Below are 15,112 nucleotides of genomic sequence, written 5' to 3'. Positions count from 1 at the left end.
ATACGGCTCAGAATAGGCTTGTGACAGGTGGTTAGGTTTCATGTGTGTTTTGAAAGCCACTGTGATAAGATCTGCTAAAGGGTTTGATGAGAGGGGTATGAGAAAAAGAAGAATTAAAGTTGTCTTCTAGATTTTTGCCTTCAGCAGCTTGAGTGGTCAGTAGCGTCGTTTACTTCGATTAGAGAGCCTAGTGGAGAAACAGGTTTTAAACTAGATTGGAGGTACCTTAATTTATTTAACCATTCCCTTATTGATGGTCATTTTGTTGATTTTCAATTTTATTATTATCTTTGTAGCAAACATCCTTGTGCTTGTATATTAATACTTGGGGGCATATTCTAAAAGGTAAATTCCTAGATGTAGAGTTCTTTTATCAAAGAGTACATATGTTTCAAATTTTGATAGATACTGACCAGTTGGCCTCTAAAATGAGGTATTTACTTAGACTGCCACAACAGAGCATGTCTTTTCCTTGGCATCCTCACCAATAACATGTGCTGGGGGGAGAAGATGGGGACAGGGCATACATTTCTGAAAACGGGAATGGTAGGTCTAATAGAATTTTTTCTTACCTAAATCATTTAAGCATGCTGTTTCCAGAATGAAAATCAGAACTTGTCCTTTTCAGTATCCCTGAAGTCATAACACATTTCTCGCCATAGTTTCTTCCAGCTACCAGTCATATAGCTATTGGTCAGTCCCATCTTCCGTGACATTTATGAAGTCCTTCAACATATTTATGATAATAATTATGAAAATAAAAACTATTGATTGTTTAGTGTATGCCAGGCACTATCCTAGGTGCTTCACATGTGCTGTATTAATTTATTTAATCCTCACAACAATCTGAAAAGTAAATACTGTTATTATCTCCATTTTTTTCAGTTGAGAAAACTGAGACAAAGGACTTCTACCAATCTTTGATTGTCTTTTCATTTTTATCTTTTTCTGTCAAAGTGTTTCTTTCTGGTAAGTTTGGCACTGTCACTTGAATACCTTTTGTTAGTTTTTATGGGTCAGAACCCAAACACAAAATAAATGGCAGAAAAAAAAAGGCACTGGAGGAATAAACGTGTTGCAGAGCACATTCAGTTTGGGAGAATGCTCTGCTTCTCAGCCATAGTGTTTGTAGAGTGTTGGGTTCTGGTGGTCAAACTGCCTAAGTTCAAATCTAGCCTCAGAACTTAGTAGCTCCTTGGTTTGGGGCTAATCATTGATCTTTTTTGTAGCTCAGCTTCATCAACTTTAAAATGGGAGGACAATAGTACCTATTTTGTAGGGTCGTTGCAGGCAATAAATGATGCATGTAAAAGTGGATAGCACGTGGCCAGGTGTAGAGGAAGTACTTCATCAGAATTGACTGTTGTTTTTACATTATTGGCCAAGAGTGGGCAGTCCTGGCTAGTGCTTAAAGCATGGGGAAAAAAATACAGGCAATGGAATATTGCATTCTTTTGAGTTATGTATGTTTATGTATAAAATTTTAAAAATACTAAATACTATAAGTGTTTTAGTGAGTCATGTTGAATGGGATATACGAGTATATCCCAAATAAGCTTTTATTTTATTATTTTTTATTTTTGTGAGGAAGATCAGCCCTGAGCTAACATCCATGCTAATCCTCCTCTTTTTGCTGAGGAAGACCTGCTCTGAGCTAACATCTATTGCCAATCCTCCTCTGTTTTTTTCCCCAAAGCCAAGGTACATAGCTGTATGTCATAGTTGCACATCCTTCTAGTTGCTGTATGTGGGACGCGGCCTCAGCGTGGCCGGAGAAGCGGTGCGTCGGTGCGCGCCCGGGACCCGAACCTGGGCTGCCAGTAGTGGAGCGCGCGCACTTAACCGATAAACCGTGGGGCCAGCCCCAAACTTTTATGTTTTTGCTGCATGACGTTATTTTGTCGTTATTTTAATTTGCATGTCTTATGATTGAGTTAAATTGAGTATATTTACCACTAATTTCTTTTTTTGCAAACTGCCTGCCTATGTCCTGTATCAGGTACCTTTTGGCTTTAAATAACAAAAACCTTAATTTAAAATGGCAGAAGTGATGCTGAGGCCGCATCCCACATACAGCAACTAGAAGGATGTGCAGCTATGACAGACAACTATCTACTGGGGCTTTGGGAGAAATAAATAAATAAATAAAATTATTAAAAATATAAAATAAAATGGCAGAAGTGTTGAGTAAAACTTGAGGTTGCATGGAAGTCCAGATGTAATTCACTAGCTCAGTGAAATCATCAAGGACCCTTTCCCTTTTCCTGCTCTTTTCTCTTCAGCTTGTTGTTGATGGTTGCTAGGTTAATTCACTTAAGTAATTACTCAGCACCTACAATGTACCAGGCAGTATTCTGTAAGTAAGGCAAATAATAGCACTGAGCAAAACAGACTATGTTTATTGCCCTCAGGGAGCTTATGTTTTGGTGGGGGTGAGGGAGGAGACAAACAGGTAGGTAAAATGTATAGTATGTCAGAAGATGTTAAGTGTTTCGGAGAAAAACAGAGCAGCGAAGGGGATGGGCAGGGCTGAGTTGGTTATTTTAACTGGGGTGTCACGGAAGGCCTCAGTGAGATGACGTTTGAGTAGAGTCTTAATGGTGGTAAGAGTGCAAGGGCAGATGTGTGGGGTAGGAGCATTGCAGGCAGAGGGGATAGTGAGTGCACAGGACCCCAAGGCAAGAGTGTGCTGGCACGTTCAAAGAACTAAAGGAGAGCCAGTGTGGCCCAGCTCAGTGGTGCAGGGAGAGAGTAGCAGGGAGTCAGATCATCCAGGGCCTTGTGGACCATTGTGAGATCTTGTTGGCTTTTATTCTGTGTGAGATGAGATACCTTTGGGGGCTTTTGAGCAGAGGGCTGACCTTATCTGACTGAGACTCTAAAAGGCTCATCATGCTGGCTGCTGTGTTGAGTCTAGAATGAAGGGGATAAAGGCTGAAATAGGCGTAGGTGGTTATGAGAATATTGCAGGCAGCCAAGAGAGAGAGGATTTGGAAAAAGATAGGAGTCAGAGAAGAGATTCTGCATGTTTGAAGGTAGAGCTGAAAGGATTTGTTGAGGAGTTGGATGTGGGGTGTGAGAAAAAGAGAGGAGTCATAGTTCGCTTATCCAATAGTCTGTATGACCACGGCCAGTGAAGACAAAGTATATTAGTTCATGTGCATCTCTTATTTGGAACAAAACACTTTTCCTGGAAGGCCTCAGCAGATTTTTCCTCAGATCCTATTAGCTGTGGTTGGTCATGTACTCATGTTGTAGGTACACGTGGTGCCAGGAAAGCAAAAATTTGTTTCTTTCAGGCCTTATAATGGGAGGTGGCCTCTGAGAGCAAGAACAAGATGTGAGGGGGTGTGGCTGTTGGTTGAGTGATAAATAGTGACTTCTATATGTCATTGTATTTTGTGTATTGTCTTTTCTGTTAGGTTGGTGAGCCTCTTTTTTTTTCCCTAAGTGATTTGTAAATACTCTTTGCATGGTAAGAAAATAAACTCTTGTTATAATAGGTTCTAAATATTTCCAAGCCATATGTTTTAATGAAGTTTTTTACTCTGAGATCAATTTTCTAATTTTGAAATAAGTGAATCCTTTCAAGGTTACAAGTAGGGACAGGTGAATGCAGAGTTCAATGCATAATTTATAGTTTTTCCTACTCTGGATGCAAGTGTCATTTTAACCCGAATGCTGGCTAGTCATTCTTTATAAAACTATCACTGTGGTCTTATAAGGGCAGCAGTGGGGTGGGTGGGAAAAACGAAAATACCCTGATTCCTCTGTACCCCTTAGATCTCTCTGTGGTACTGCCTCCTATCGCTAAAGATATACATTTTCACCTGAGGCCAATTCTTCAGTAAGATTTTCTTTTCACAGTTTCTTCTCGCTTCTTTCTTCAATAGTCATTATCTCTTGACTTGACTTCCCTTCCTCCCTCCTCCCTTTCTTCCTTCACCAACAAGGCTAATAACTGTGTTATTATATAACAAGAGATTTTTGTTTTACTGTATGACCTGTTGTTCGTCCTTCTATTTCAAGATGGGAGGCAGTGTAGCTTTAAGATTTTGAGTGTGTTCTTTCTCTTCAGACATAGCAGAGTTTTTGAGCTTCAACTCTACTGTTTATTAGCTGTGGGATCCAGACCACTTCATTTGCACAGCTCCATTCATGTTGTGCTGGGGATGGCATTCACATAAAATACAATGCAGATGCTGCTTCCTGGAGTTGTACAATTTGGTGGTTCTGATGTGACTTTAGTCAAGTTAATTAAACCCTGAGCTTTCAACCAGATAATGCATGGGGAATGCTAAGCATAGTGCCTTTAGGACACTTACGGGGAAATGATGAACAGTTCCATAGCCCTTCATTTTTACCTTTGACTAAGGGTTGGTTACTAGTAACTAACTAGGTGAGTTACAAGTGGGGAGGTAGGGTCATTGTGAAGCAGCTGTGAGGTGTTATGGAAGGTATATTTTAAAAAGCTATATTTTTCCCCCTCTAACTACACACTTCATTGTTAAAGAAGAAATTGTGAGTGTATGAGTTTGGATCATTTCTACAGTTATACGTGTGCTCTGAGGCCTCTCCAGGTCTCAGTCCTGTTGAAGACAGATAGGATTGTGGGGGCACAGATAGGTGATATACATTTACAGTTTTTGCTTGGTAACTTATCTAGGCATAGCCAAGAGAGAATTCAGTGGAGGCAAGTAAAAATGTATTTCGTTCTCTTCTTTCAAAGTGTTCACTTTAATCTGCTTTTCATAGGATATTAGAATGGTTTCTAAGTTCTGTACTTAAAAACAGGGTATTCTCTAAAGAAGTCCTGGTTTGGTTTCTGTACCATGATGTGAATAGAGTTACAACACTGTTAAAGTAGTTGTAGGGTATCTAGAGTTAGAGGGCTCAAAATAAATACACATTCACTTATGTCCTTTCTGTGCAGAACACGTTTTTTTGAAAGGTTTAAGTATAGATTTAAGAAGAAAATCAGTTCAGTATGCATTGTATGCAATGTATTCCTTTTGACCAAAGTTTGCCAAGGGGAATGTTTTTCCAGGAGGTGCAGAGGGGAGTATAATGATAAATAAGATTGTTTTATTCATAATGAATTTATGTCTTAGAGCAAGAGAAAGGTACTACATTTTTCCTTATATTAGCCTTGTATTATAATTTGGCCTATAAACTCATAGCTTTAGATTTATAGAGTGGTTACTAACCACCTGTCATTATGTGGATCTGGAAAGACGACAGGGTGAGGTGAATGGATATTTGCTGAGAAGGGTAGGAGTTACATGTTACTGGATGCCCAGACAGAAGGAACAACTTAAGGATGGGTGGCACAGAAGTGGGAAATTGCTAGGCCTATTTGTAACGTGTTCACTGTTTTTTTTTTTTTTTTTTTAAGGATTTTATTTATTTATTTTTCCCCCAAAGCCCCAGTAGATAGTTGTATGTCATAGCTGCACATCCTTCTAGTTGCTGTATGTGGGACGCCGCCTCAGCATGGCCGGAGAAGCGGTGCGTCGCTGCGCGCCTGGGATCCGAACCCGGGCCACCAGCAGCAGAGCGCACGCACTTAACTGCTAAGCCATGGGGCCGGCCCTCGTGTTCACTGTTAATAATACAATATACTGTATGTCATTGTTCCCACATGGAATTTAACCATAACTAATGATATAATTGTGGCTCTAAAGTGGTAGTCTCCAAACTTATATTTGAATCACTCCCCCGTTAGTAAGAATTTGAAATCCATGGCCTCAGCATTTGTAGCCTTTTTATTTTTCTTTTTGAAATAAATTGTATACATGTGTCACAATCAAGCCTTACAATAAGTGTGGATTGCTAAATTTTTAGGAGAGCTAAATTTCATATTCCTTATTATTATTAATCTTAAATTCTAGTGTTTTCAGGCCTATGATTAGGACATGTAAGTGTCTTGTGTGCACTCCACTTTGGAGACCAGTACTCTAAAAGACCATGTTGTAAAGAAGCTTCACAATGTTCATTTTTTTGCTTTGAGAGTTAAGTAGTATGTAATGTAGAAGAATGGGATAGAGTGAGTGGTGAGTGGAATCTTTGAATCCTGAAGAGGCCATTGGAGAAATCAGAGCATTGATGAAATAAAAAGTTCGAGTTCTGGGTCTGCTTAACTCTCTGAAGGTTGTAAGTGATTATTCATGCTTTATTAACATTTATTTAGTATCCACTGTGGCAGGCACTCTTCCTAGGAATTTCACATATAGTGCTTAATCCACAGCCCTTTTATTAATGAGAAATCCAATTTTTTAATTTATGTAAGTGAAGAAGCAGAATTTTTCCAGGTTTTTCACTCAGGCTCTTTGTTTTTCCCTTTATACTACAGCTCTTTTGAGGAGCTCTAAAATCTAGTTACGGAGATAGGAAAAACATACGTGCAGCAGAATGTTTAGGAGGAGACTCGAAGTCCTTGAGAATAGTGACTGTTTCTTGGGTCATGGCTCTCTCGCATACATTCAGCAAAGTGCATATAGCAGGTGTTTAATAAATGTTTGTTAAGCATTCAAGGGCTCTTAGTATCAAGCGACATGGGATTTTAAGACACATGGACTTGGGTTTCAGTCTCAGCACCTCTACTTCCTAACGGTATGACCTTGGCCAGTTACTTAATCTCTCTGAACATGGGATTCTTTATTTGAAAAATGGGAGAATTAATCTCTGCTGTGCTGAGTTGTTATGAGAATTAAATGATAATGTATATAAGATGCCTAACTCACAGGGGTCTGATATGGGGTACCTAGTTGCCATAATGACTTTTTACCACTCTATGAGAAGGTTCTGTACTTTGTAACTGTTAGTTCTCTAATCTCCAGAAAGTGTTTAACAACAGTATTCTTCTCTAGTTTCTACCTCTGCCAGTTCCTTTGTGGAAAAATTAAAAATATCTTATTTTAATGTAGTATATTATTTTGTTTCAAATGATAAATAGTAAGATCAATGTGTTTTTTGTGGCCAGATTACGGTAAACTCTGATGTCTAGGATATTCAACTATATAGGTTAATTTAATAGCATTTTTTTAGGTTTTTAAATACAGACCAACATAAAGAATAAAATGAAGATAGCCATAATCCCACTGTTCACGTAACCCCAGCTGGCTTAAATAAAATTCCGTGTATATGACTAGGAAATTTAAATACTATAGAAGCCCCCTCTATTAGTCAGCTTGGGCGTCATAGCAAAATACCACAGACTGGGTGGCTTAAATGACAGAAACTTATTTTCTCACAATTCTGGGGATTAGAAGTCCAAGATCAAGGTGTTGGCAGGTTGAATATCTTCTGAGCCCTCTCTCCTGGCTTGCAGATGGCTGCCTTCTTACTGTGTCCTCAATGGTCATCTCTCTGTGTTGCCTGTGTCCTAATCTCCTCTTGTTATAAGGACACAAGTCATATTGGATTAGGGCCCATGCTAACAACCCGATTTTAACTTAATTACCTGTTTAAAGGCCCTATCTCCCAATACAGTCACAGTCTGAGGTACTGGGGGTTAAGGCTTCAACATATGAATTTTGAGGGAACACAGTTCAGCCCATAAAACCGCCCTTTCCTTGCAACCACTAATAACTTTTAATTTATGTTTTCAGAAAAATTTCCTGTCTATATATTTGTGGGCATATGAATTTATATGATTAGGAGTAATTAAATTAAACTCAATGTGAGCAGTATACATAGCAGCAAAGAATCACTATAGGATTGTGCTAGGTTGGGGAAATGAACTTGTTATATAGAGCCAGACATGATGATATATTTATGGATGTGTGTGTATATAGTGTATGTGTGTGTATGTAAATACCAATATATTAAAGCCTCTTCAATATAAAGTTGACTAGTGTCCTTTTTGTCTTAAGTCCTTGATGCACTAAAACTTTGTATGTGTCAATCTGTGAATTTGATTTGTTCATTCGGTACTTACTGAGCACCTACTACTATGTCAGGTACTCTGCTAGGCATTGGAAGTATGCAGAATAAGAAGATGAGATCCCTGCCTATAAATCCTAAAGTTGGCTGAAGAGGCAAGTGTGGAGATATGGACACACTTCTGAGTACTGAAAAGGAGGAGGAGCTCGTTGTCCCCTGAGGCTTACATGATGTGTTTCTGGAAGAGGTAATGAAGCTTGTGAGGACTGTCCAGTAGGTATTTTAGGCAGAGGGAATAGCACATGTAAAGGCAAAGAATTTTGAAGGAGATGATAAAAGGTTAAATATGATAAAAGTACAACATGTAGAGGAGTGACAGCAGAGAGGCTAAACTGGTTGGCATAAGTTGCATCACGAAGGGTCTTTTATGCTATATTAAGAAGTTATATTTCTGTCTCTGAGGCTTGGAGTATGTAACCATTGAAGGATGAAGGGAGGGGAGTGGCATCATATTTGCATTTTCAAGATCTCTCTCTGGCATTAGTGGGAAGGATAAACAGAGGGAGATTGGAAGTAGTTGAGTGTTGGCAGGTGAGAGAGGAATGAGTTCCTGAAATAAGACAGTTTGAGGGATAATGAAGAGACAACAGATTGAAGAAAGGTTTCAAAAGTAGGATTAATAGGATTTATTTAGGAAGAGGAGAAAAATGAAATGATTGAAGTTTCTAGGCGGATGGAACAAATTTGGGTAGAAGCCAGATGATGACAGACTCAGTTTTGGATTGTTTGAATTTAAAGTGCCTGTATCATCACATTCAGGTGAAGATGGTCACTGGGTGTTTGGATTTGTGGATAGTGGGTGTGGACTAGAGAGCCGAGAGTCAGGATAAAGGTGGCAGTTGAGGGAAGGAGAATGTGTCTAGTGAAGAGAGACATTGGGAACTTTACTCCAGGGAGCATTAATATTTTCACGGGTAGTCAGAAGGAAACACTGTGAAGGAGGCTTAGAAGAACAGCCAGAGAAGCCAGGAGGTAGAGATTTCTAGCGGAAGCATATGTCATATACAACATCAGTTCTAGAGGTAAGTGTGGGGGAAGGTAAAGGCAACTTATAGAGTGTCTGGTAGGTTTGACAATCTATCTGATATCAGTGGAATAGTGGGTTTGTTAACCAGATTGCAGTAGATTCGGTGGTGCGTTAGAGATAAGAGAAAGTGTGGGCATAAATGACTGGTTAGACTTTCTAAAGATGCTTGGCTCTGAAGGTCAAGTATGTGGTGTCTAGAGAGGAAGGAAGCAGGGTTCAGGAGTTATGGACATTTAGAGGTAGATAAGGCTGTGACTTATTTATAGATTTATCAGAGGGGACAGTGGCAGGAGTGGTGGTGGTGGGGAGAGGTTGAAGATAAAAAAGGGAGGGCATTTTGGATAAAGGGTTGACTTGAGATTCAGAGCATATGTGGTTGGTAAGTATGTAAGCACCTGTAAAGATGGAATCCTCCATGTCGCAGTCCTTTGATTTTAAAATGGTGCTACTGTGAATATTTTGGTCGGCTTTTATTCTTTGTTTTTTCCTCCTCTACTAAATGATTTTCTTGGATAATCTCTTGAGTGTGAGTTGGAAGATATTCTGAGGGACAAAGATATTCTGGTATCAGGAACCAGGTTTTTTGTTTCATCTGCAATTAACACTTATATAGGAAAGGCTGAGTTAATGAATCTGAAATGCTGAATTAATGAATTTGTTACATAGCATTGAGACACTTTTCTGGTGATGGGGAAAGGGTTCTAGCACTCTGAGTCAGCCTGTTGCACTGGGGAAGAAGGTAGTTGTATTAGTTTCCTAGGGCCACTGCAACAGAATACCAGAAACTGGGTGGCTTAAAACAATAGAAATTTATTGTTTCACAATTCTGGAGGCTAAAAATTTGAAATCAAGGTGTTGGCAGGGTTGGATTCTTTTGGAGGCTCTGGTGGAGAATCTGTTCTGTGTCTCTCTCCTGGCTTCTGGTGGTTGCTGGCAATCCTTGGTGTTCCTTTGCTTACCGCTGCATCGCTCCAATCTCCGTCTCCATTGTGACACGGACTTGGCCCTGAATATCTGTGTCTCTGTGTCCAAATTTCCTTCTTATAAGGACACCAGTCATACTGAATTTAGGGCTTATCCTACTCCTGCATGACCTTATTTTAAGTTGATTACATCTGCAAAGACCTTATTTTCAAATGAGGGCATTATTTCTCAGGTTCCAGTTGGATATGAATTTTGAGTACACTATTCGACCCAATATGGTAGTTTTAGAAATGAATTTCTGAAGTGAAATTTCATGAATTTCCTGCATCAACTAAAGTTGTATAGAAAGTTTTCTAATGGAATTGTTTAAGCAGGCCCATTAGAATTGTTTTAACCTATTAAGGACTTAACGTCTCTGTGATTACAAGTTTTTAGTAATTTTAAAAATTGTAAGCCAATTCAGATGAAATTCTGTCTAGATTCATAAATCTGAATTATAAATTAAAACTTCTGTAATTTTTGTTTTAAAGTATAAGAATACCATTGTTACCAAGGAGAGATCATTGAGGATAATCTTTTCTGATGAGAAAATGATGAGAAATGTCATTGCATGCTTTTAAGTAGATGGTTGTAAAACGCTTGCAGTGGGATTCCCCTCTGTCTGCCAAATACCAGATTGGTTTGTTAAATAATAATACTTTTTATTTTAAATGTAGTAGTAAAAAGAAGTTCAACCTAGTCCATATAGATATCACCTGAAGCTGCACCCCTTGTTTTTCCTTGAGTTTCTTTGTATACAATTTCTGCTTTTTGTTGTATTTCCAGTTTTCAGGGATGGTGGAGGGGTAGATTTTCTTCAGTGTTCTGCCTTCTTTCAAAATTTATGTCAGGCTTCATCGGGTTTCTCTGCTATATTTTAGAGCAGTGCTGTCCAAAGAACTTGCTGTAGTGGTGGAAATGTTCTGTATCTGTGCTTTTCAAGGTGGTAGCCACTGAAAATGGAGCTAGTGGAACTGAGGAACTGAACTTTTAATAGTACTTAATTTTAATTAAGTTAAATTTAAGTAGCCACATGTAGCTAGTGGCTCTTGTATTGCCCCATGCAATTCTAGACTTTTCTCCATTTTTGCTCTCTAGTCCGGCCTCCCTCTTCTTTCAGGTGGTCATTGTTATTAGTTTGGTGTCTGTTCTGCCAGTGTTTTTTTGTCCATATGTAAGAAATAAATGCACATATTTGAATATATACTGTTTCTAAAACAAAAAATATAAACATTCTGTACATTAATCTACAGCTTGTGTTTTTCACTTTGATGTATTCTAGACATCCTTCTGGATCCATAGAACTCAACTCCCTCATCCTTTTTAATGGTTGCTCAGTATTCTGGCTTGGATGGTTTGTTTTCTCAGTCAGTATTTTCCTCTGCTATTGATATTTATTCATCACTTTTAGTGTATGATGTGTATTAACTTGATGATTAGGTATAGGAGATCATTAATTCCAATTAAAATCTAATAGTGAAAATAGAAATCACTCATTTTAAGATATGAACCTCTTTACGAGACTTATTTAAATAAATCAGGAGTAGTCTTCCGTATTTCTTATATTTTGGCTTAGTTTTACTTTCTCATCTTTGTTATTTCCTATGAGTTTACTTCTCATTTGAATTAAAACTCACATCAGAGTTTATTACTTCTTTTCAGTGAAACTTAGTTTTGAGTGATGGCACCCAATTCTAATAACCAGGCAGATGCTTTTCCTACTAACTTATAATAATATAACCTCAAAGTTTAAAACTCCCAATCCTAGATTAACTGTGTTTTTGGGGCGCGGGGAGCAGGATGGAGGTAGAATGGAAGCAAGTAAAATTTTTTCTTTTTTCAAATAAGTAGTAGAATAAAAGAAACTGGGTTAGGTTGAGCCATATGAAATTGCCTTTTTTTAAGGATAAAATGGTCACATATTGGCAATTTCATGGGGTTCAAATTCAAACTAACTTACTTACTTTTTTCAGTTCACACAGGAAGCCTTAACCCGTCTAACTCAAGGAAGGTCACACAGGTAAACTGATTTCATATAGGGAAGCTCAGTTGAAGTTCGCGCATCAGTTCAGTTACTTGAGCAGGGAGCAGGGTCAGGACCATATTATAATTTATACCTTTTCCTAATCATCATCTTTTCATAGTATGGCTTTATTTTTAGACATATTTTTTAGTTTGAATTTTCAAACTATCAGAAAGTTTCTCATGCTTGGTGAATTTTAAAAGTATTTTAAAGCCAAATGTAATTTATTTTGAATGCTTGCTATTTTGCATTATCTTTACCATAATTTTCCCCCAATTCTATTAATGTGGGTAATAAAAATTTGTTTCCTGTTTCACTATGATACAGTTCACTATCATACAATTGTATAAAATTCTAGGTTAAGGAACATTTATCTTAATATACTTTAATTACAATAACAACTAACTCTGGGTTCTTGACAGATGCTGTTTTGATGAATGTGCTATAATCTTATATTAATGAATCTAGAATAGTGCTTAGGACACAGTGAGGTCCTTGACAAATGATATTTAATTTTGAATTGCTCTTTTCTGTTGGAAAGTCTGAAACATTTGAAGAGAGCCTAAAGACTAAAATAGTCCCCAAAACATTATAAAGTTTGAACCCAAAATGAGATCTGTCTTAATATGTATTCTAATATGTTGTTTTTTCCTGATAAAATCCCAGGTATTCTTCAGGTTAGAACTAAATTTTACAAAAAGGAATGTGCTTGATTAAATATTATCAAAATCCCCTGATTAGAACATGCTTATTTGTGTGTATGTGTTAAATAGATTTACTTATGGATGTATAAACACATATATATCCATATATATGAGTGAGATTGGGCTACATTTTTTTTTCCCAACCTAGATGCTTTACTATATATCATGGTAATCTGGGATTTGGGGAGTTGGATCACTTGACTGTAAATCATAGATATATCTTTATTTTAAAGTATTTCTTATTCTAAAAGTATACATGCTCATCATAAATTCAAACTCTAATAAAAGGTGTCAATCACAGGCTCAGTTCTACTGCCTACAGGTGGGGAAACTTTCTTATATTTTTTTCCTGATACTTTTGGTTTGTAGATAAGATGTATGTGCATAGAAAAAAACCATATAGACGTAGGTATGTATGTTTTTTGAAAACAAGTGGAATTATACTATAAACACTGTTCCATAACTTGCTTCTTTTGCTTAACAGTATATCTTGTACATCTGTTCATAGGTACATCTTGATTAATAATGTAGATGCAGTTCAGTGATGATTGAAATAAAGTGATTTTTCCATTTATTGAATTCTATTTTTAAAAATTACTAGTATTATAAAATTATGTTATATAATTGTCAATAAATAGGGATGGCTCAGGTAAGATCAAAGAGGAAAAGTTGGATTAAAAAATTAAAACTTGTGGGCTGGCCCCGTGGCTTAGCGGTTAAGTGCGCACGCTCCGCTACTGGCGGCCCGGGTTCGGATCCCGGCGCGCACCGATGCACCGCTTCTCCAGCCATGCCGAGGCCGCGTCCCACATACAGCAACTAGAAGGATGTGCAACTATGACATACAACTATCTACTGGGGCTTTGGGGAAAAAAAGGAGGAGGATTGGCAATAGATGTTAGCTCAGAGCCGGTCTTCCTCAGCAAAAAGAGGAGGATTAGCATGGATGTTAGCTCAGGGCTGATCTTCCTCACAAAAAAAATTAAAACTTGTACTAAATGGCAGTTTGTGAGGGCAAGGAAGTATGGTCTCTTTAATGTACATAGAATTTTTTTTTTGTGAGGTAGATCAGCCTTGAGCTAACAGCCGATGTTGATCCTCCTCTTTTTTGCCGAGGAAGACTGGCCCTGAGCTAACATCTGTGCCCATCTTCCTTTACTTTATATGGGACGCCGCCACAGCATGGTGTGACAAGCAGTGTGTCGGTGCGCGCCCAGGATGCAAACCCGCGAACTCCGGGCCGCTGAAGTGGAGTGCACACACGTAACCGTTCTGCCACGGGGCCAGCCCCAGTATTTTTTTTTTAATATGGTATTTAAAAATATCTTATTCTGATGTTTCTTTTCTATTGTAAGACCCCACTTAAACTTTTGGGGGCCTATTCATATCTTTCTGTTTGAAGGTAACACTATTCTGTATTTATTCTTCTGAGAGATTAAAGTGATATTTTTAGGAATACTTAAAATTCTATATTAAATGTATCTACTATAAATTAGAAATCCTGGTTCCACTTACTGGTCTTAAGATCTTAGAAGACACTTAAGAGCACATTCTGTATTAAGCCAGTGGTGGTTCAAATCCTGAATGCACCACTTCATAATTCTGTGACCATGACCCTCTCCATGCTTCAGTTTTCCCCTCTGTAAAATGAGGACTAATGATCCTTGTGATGGGTCCATAAAAAGTACTGTGTTAGTTGAAGTTGTGTCAGCTGCTTTAACAGATAAACCCTGAAATCTGTGCGGCTTAAGACATTAACAGTTTACTCTGTTGAGGCTTGAGATAATCTGTTCTCTGCTGTCTTCAACACATGACTTCCAAGATTGCACTGGGCATTCATATCCACCTGGTAGATTGAGGAGCGGTGGCAGGGGGCAGGATTGCGTGGGAGGTTTTGGGGTGAGGCCTGGGAGTAGTGAAGAGGTATCTGTCACTTTTGCCCACATTTCATTGTCTGGAACTGAGACACATGGAAGGGAGGTTGGAAAATGTAGCCTGGCTGCATCCCCTGGAGGAAAGGGAAATGCGTTTGGTCACTAGCCAGCCAGTCAGTCGTAAGTACTCCCCAGAAGATGGTTCTGAAGTTGTTGTTAAGTAAGTCACTTCACCTCTGGGGTCTGTGTTTTCATCTGTAAAATGGGGAGGGTGATGAGGAGGAAGGAGAACAGTTAGCATTATTCAGAACTTCTATAAAGCACTGTTTTAGGAAAACTGTATATTATAACTGTATTAACTCATTTAATTCTCAGAATTCCTCAGAAATAAAGGTTATTATTATCCTTTCTTTTTTTTTTTGTGAGGAAGATCAGCCCTGAGCTAACATCCATGCTAATCCTCCTCTTTTTGCTGAGGAAGACCTGCTCTGAGCTAACATCTATTGTCAATCCTCCTCCTTTTTTTTTTCCCCAAAGCCCCAGTAGATAGTTGTATGTCATAGTTGCACATCCTTCT

At 38.3% G+C, this 15,112-nt stretch overlaps 1 protein-coding gene across 13 annotated transcripts in view; it reads left to right on the top strand.

The window, feature by feature from the left end:
• The window catches only part of KMT2C (lysine methyltransferase 2C), a 277,698-nt gene that overhangs the window by 30,131 nt on the left and 232,455 nt on the right, over positions 1–15,112 (top strand). Inside the window, exon 2 of one of the 13 annotated variants that reach the window (XM_087433456.1) lies at positions 886–969. The exons of the other annotated variants lie outside the window; for them this stretch is intronic. The gene's annotated coding sequence lies outside the window, so the exon portion shown is untranslated. The remainder of the gene's footprint in view (positions 1–885; positions 970–15,112) is intronic. 13 annotated transcript variants of the gene reach the window in all.

Source organism: Ceratotherium simum, chromosome 1 (assembly GCF_057802395.1).
Source record: "Ceratotherium simum simum isolate JZ-2026a chromosome 1, ASM5780239v1, whole genome shotgun sequence".
Taxonomy (NCBI): domain Eukaryota; kingdom Metazoa; phylum Chordata; class Mammalia; order Perissodactyla; family Rhinocerotidae; genus Ceratotherium; species Ceratotherium simum.
The sequence above is the reverse complement of the archived record's forward strand: the minus strand, read 5'-3'. Positions and strand labels throughout refer to the sequence as shown.